The sequence below is a fragment of the Topomyia yanbarensis genome, chromosome 3 (genome assembly GCF_030247195.1).
Source record: "Topomyia yanbarensis strain Yona2022 chromosome 3, ASM3024719v1, whole genome shotgun sequence".
In the NCBI taxonomy this organism is placed as follows: domain Eukaryota; kingdom Metazoa; phylum Arthropoda; class Insecta; order Diptera; family Culicidae; genus Topomyia; species Topomyia yanbarensis.
The window spans coordinates 275319741-275325759 of NC_080672.1; positions in this window are offsets into that span (position 1 = coordinate 275319741).

The window sequence follows — 6019 nt, forward strand, 5'->3', positions numbered from 1 at the left end:
CCCCCATGATTTCTGTCCCTTCCTTCATACTCTACAGTTTCCACTTTGAGTCAGGCCTGTGCATAAATGAACTCTACTGAAATGGCCCAAATAATCCTAAAATAGATGTCGAACAAGATTCGTTATCAAAGACTCCATGTTTCCATTTAAAATCAAACACATTGAACTGGCGATCTATTTTGGATGAAAGATAGTCGGTAGAGAATTTTAATATTCCTCAAAACGTTGCTATGTTTTAATTGCCGCAAGGTTCTACTGTAACGATTTTGTTGGCTATTTTCGGCAAATTTAAGGCTAAGAGAAATGAAAGCATGTACGTCCTATGCGAGGACTGGTGAAGAATTTTTTGTCGGCGTTGGTAGTAAATCATGAGTTATGTTCTATCAATGGCCATGCGGTGGACTTGGACAACACCCAAATTCTACCTAGCAGAAGACAAAAAGGATCCTTTATATTTTCTTTCGATCATCTCCATATGAGCCTGCCTAGTCCTAGTTTTCAATTCTATGTTTATAACTGATTCGCTCTAGAATACCTATCCGTCTTTCAATTTCATTGCTTTCGTTTCTCTTAGTCTTAAATTAGCCGAAAATATCCAGCAAAATAATAGATTTAGTATTCCGAAATATTGAACTGTGCAAGATATCTCGAAAATTCACTTAAATTAGCTCAAATTGTGATATTTTGTCTAAAGTAAACAAGTGACGTTACGACGACAAGACTTTTATATAGAACTAACGTGTTTACAAACCCGCACACAAAGTTGAGATCGATGGTGTAGTTATCGATTCGGACTTGGCACGCGTGAATCTACTGAAGGACAGAATTGGCTGTTTCAAAGACCTCTTGCTCCAGTGAGCGAAGGCATTATATGGCAATCGCACCGGACGGGACAAAATGGTGTGTCCCTTCAAACTAGTCTTGGGTGGTCTTTAGTTAGACTGTTTTACGTTTTCTTCGACAAGGATCGTCAGCATCATCGGTTGTTTGTGCAGAACGTCATGCATGCAGTATTGCACTAATTACAAGCAAATAGATCTTAGTAGCAATATTTGTTTTCTCTCTTGAGAGTCCGTCAATTTTCTTTCTTGAGAGGCCCTCAATATACCGGGAAGAGGAAGCTCTTCCCCAAATCCGAAGCAAAAAACACCAGGTCTTAGACATTTGAAAAGAAACAAGCAGTTTCCAACGTTTCAAGAAACGCCGAAAACCTCATGTGATATTTTTATCAGAGATTCAACGTAATGCAGGATTGGACCTAGTTTGGGAACCAGAAACTTTGCGATATTGCGGAACTCCTGCCGGCATTGAGCAGACCTCAATTTTCACGATACGGCATGGAATTATTTAGTCGATGATAATTAATATAGCTCAAAAAGGTGGCCTGCTTACTGCCCATGACCGCATTTCCACTCCCTTTGTCTTGTTCGTTGTTTTTCTGAACTAACAGGACCGTGGCGTATAGTTATCTGGCGCCTTTGGTAGAGTCTTAGTTTTGCACCTTTTCACTGTCTACCTTGGCTTTCTTTACCAGTGCGACTTTCGGACAATAATTTGTGTGTACCTGGAAACGATACTCCTATCCTGATTTATTTTATGACTTAACCTCACTTATTTTATGAAGCAGACCAAGATTTTAGCGACTCCCCAAGGTTGGCGCCCTTGGCGAGGGACAACCCGACCATCCGCACGCTCCGGCTCTGCCTCTACCTACCGTGTGAAACAGTGTTGAGTATCGCATCACAGCAAAAGCAAACCCCACTGCAGGCCAACTGTGTTACTATAGACTTTTCAAAATATCTCGTAAGACCAGCTATTCGGAAAGTGGAACAAAGTTCAAATGGAGGTCAATCTGGCAGAAGTGAACACCCTTCAACTGCATCATATTTCACACCAAATGCTAGTTATGTTCAAGTACATTACTCAAGTAGAGTCATTCGCGGAACAATATGGAGCATAACGCTGAATGCGGCAACGTTAAAATTAGCATCCCCGCATATTTTACAGAAGTTCGCTTACATGACATATTCCTGCGCACCCCTGACATCGTGATTAAAAAATTCATGTCAAGTTACGGAGAAGTGGATTCCATCACAGATGATAATTGGAGAAACTTCTTTTCGGGACTTTCAAATAGTGTTCATGGGGTGAGAATGCGTCCGACCAAGCCAATCCTTTCATACGTGACCATTATAAGCAGATCAACTGAAAATAGGACTTTTAATCAGATAACACTAGTTACGCACCCAGGACAGATTGCTACGTGCCAATTCCTTGCGGAAAACTTTGCGCAGAAGCAGCTACGGTAAGTTCGTCTACTACAATCAAAAACACCACGCAATCATCTTATCCCGATCAGAATGAAATAACAAGATTATAACAGAATGCAATTTTCGTAACATATTGTATTATAAATTTGGTCTCGTTAGTAGTTAAAATAACAGAAAATTATAACAAGTAACAACGGGAGATATAGTTTTGAAATATTCTTGTTATGTGTTTCTGCTCGGGATGCTACACCACAAACGGCAGCAAACCTAATATCCATGAATCAGACAGGAATAAATATTCGCTCTACAACAACTACCGTCATCAGAGGTTATTTTACGTCACGGGGGCTACTTTACGCCAAAATTAAAGAATGATACTTGAGCTTCTAGTTCAAATTGAACGTTATATTTTGACAAAAACAAAACAAAAACAAAGCTGGTTCAACACAAATATATGAAACGGAAATAGGTTTAAGAATATCATTGCAAATAATAGTAGTAGGCGATGAAACTGAAATATAAAATATACGCAAAAAGCATTATAACTTATGTGGTTTTTGTTTGAGGCGAAACTGAGTTAGTTCCCGAATACAAATGTACAGTAACAAAACCATGATTTTCACTGTGACAGTACAGTAATTTTACAATAATTTAAAGTAAGTTTTAGTGTTATGCTACAATACAAAAACAATAAACTTTAACGTTTTGCCTTTCTCAATAGAAAGGTATTGCAATTGCTCTGAAAACCGACTTTTTAACGGAGGCCCGGTGGGCCGAGTGACATATACCATTCGATTCAGTTCGTCGAGTTCGGCTAATGTCTGTGTGTGTATGTATGTGTGTTTGTATGTGTGTGTGTATGTGCGTATGTGTGTGTATGTGACCAAAAATGTCACTCATTTTTCTCAGAGATGGCTGAACCGATTTTGACAAACTTAGTCTCAAATGAAAGTTCGTTCCCATAGGCTGCTATTGAATTTCTAATGGATCCGACTTCCGGTTCCGGAATTACAGGGTGATGAGTAAGAACACGCAGAAAATGTCGATTTTAATAAATTCTGCAATGAATGTATAAAGGTGAAAATTTTTCCAAAATATGACCACAACTGCTTCGATTTGTAGTATTAGGTCACTAACATCCATTCAAAGTCTATTTGGCCACATTGGCCACCATCATCGGTTCCGGAAGCCCCGGCGGAAGTATCTAAATTCAGAATAACAGTCACATCGGTTTCTCGGAGATGGCTAGACCGATTCGACTAAACTTGGCCTCAAATGAAAGGTATTGCGTCCCCGTAAATGGCTATTTAATTTCATCCCGATCCGACTTCCGGTTCCGGAGTTACAGGTTGTGGCGTGCGATCACATAGCAAATTGTGATTCAAACCGATACTCCGATGAAAGCAAAAAAGGTAAAAATTTCGCTAAAATGTCTCTCAAACAACTTAAATTTGCTGTTCTAGGTCACTGACGGCCAACCAAACTTTCGTTGACTACATTGACCACCATTAGGGCGTTGCAAAAAAAATTTTTTTTTTTGAATTTTCGAAGCCCCCCCCCCCCCTCTCATATTGTGACAAATGTCAAAGTAAGCTCAGATGCCAAATTTCACATTATTTGGACAATTTTAGATCCCCGCCCACCTGGCTTGAAATTTTTTGAAATTATGGAAAATATGGAGAAAAAATACATTAAATGCTATAACTTTTGAAGTAGCTATCAGATTACAATTTATACCTCTTTTGGAAGGAAATAATCTTAGTATTTGAATTGAGATATTTTTGTTTCTAGGAAAATACGGGAAAGTGGGATACTGGGTCATTTTGGCCCCAAAATCCCTTATTTTTTAATGATTTTTCTGCTCCGTGATGCAAATCATACATATTTTGTAGTTTTTCTAATGTGAAAAAAATCTCAAAAATTGATCGGGGCCTTTTTGAACTTTATCCGAATATGAGAAGTTGGGGTTATATGGCCTTTTGTCATTCATTTTAAACTTCATTTTCTCGTGAATATATCTCTATTATTATTCGCTCAATTTTCATAAACTATACCTTGTTGAACGTGGAAAATCCTTAGAATTATAACAAAAATAGATTCGTTACCGGTAAAATTCAGGAACATCAAATTATCTGACATATAGTGTCGATTTCACATTTTTATCATAAAATCGCACATATTAACTCCATTTAACAACAAAATTCTTATTTAATTTACTACTTTTAGTGTAAAATATGCTTAGAGATCACATGAGAAAAGTTTCATTCCTGGAAAAATAGGGGAAGTTGAGGTATTAGGACAAATAATGAAAAAAATGTGATTTGTAGAGTAAATATCAAAAAGTTAGATGTTTCTGGATTTTACCTTTAACGTTTTTATTTTTGTTTTATTCCTCAGAATTTTACACGTTCAACAAGTTACATTTTATGAAAATTGATTGAAGAATAATAGAGATATATGCATGAGAAAATGATAAATTTTAAAATGAATGACAAAAGGCCCTATAATCCCAACTTCTCGTATTCGGACTAAGGTCAAAAGGGTTCCGATCGTTTTCTGAGATTTTTTCATATTAGAAAAACTACAAAATATGTATGATCTGCATCACGGAGCAGAAAAATCATTAAAAATATGGGATTTTGGGTCCAAAATGACCCAGTACCCCACTTTCCCGTATTTTTCTAGAAACAAGAATACCTCCATTCACATACTAAAATTATTTCCTTCCAAAAGAGGTATAAATTGTAATTTTCTGATTGCTACTTCAAAAGTTATAGCATTTAATGTATTTTTCCTCCATATTTTCCCATAGCACAAATTTCAAAAAATTTCAAGCGAAGTGGGCGGGGGTCCAAATTTGTCCAAATGATGTGAAATTTGGCATCTGACCTTACTTTCACCTTTGTCACAATATGAGAGGGGGGGCCTTTGAGAATTCAAAAAAAAAATTTTTTTTGCAATGCCCTAACCACCATAGACGGTTCCGGAAGTGCCCGGGAAAAACGGCCATCTTTCAAAATTTAGGAACTCACATCAGTTTCCCGGAAATGGTTGGGCCGATTTTCACAAACTTGGTCCCAAATGATAGCTATAATATCCCCACAGATGTCTATAAAATTTCGTACCGATCGCTTATATGGGTCCGGAAATATAGACTAAATTGTCCGGTCACATATGAAATTCCCATATAAGCCGGAACTCTAATTTTTTTTTTCAAAGGGGGGACCCCATGAAATTTCAGAAATCGAATTCGTATTTTTGATGCCAAACATCTTTAAAATGCATGAAACGTCGAGATTTTATGTTACCTCGAAAATTTTTTTTTTATAAAAATCGACTTTTTGGGACTTTGCCGATTTCGCACCTTTTTTTTCAGTTCAATATTACCGTGGCTGTTTTTTTCTTTTTTAAATTTTTAGAGCTCGAATAATGATTTATTTTCCTGTATATAGTTGTCATGTGATGTATAATAATAAAATGTAATATATGCATTTAAAAGTTTTTAATGAATATGAACAACGCACACATTCTCGTGTTTCATGATTGAGAAAGGCACAATTGCACCGCTAGGTGGATTAAAATAGGTTTTTACAGTAAATTTCAATGTAAAATATACTTTTACAGTGAAAAAGGGGGGTGGTTATGTATCTTAACATTAAAAAAATCAATTTTTCTCCATGCATTTTTTTCTTGAAAACAGTAAAATTTAATGTGAATGCACTGTATCAGTTTTTTTGCTGAACAGTGAA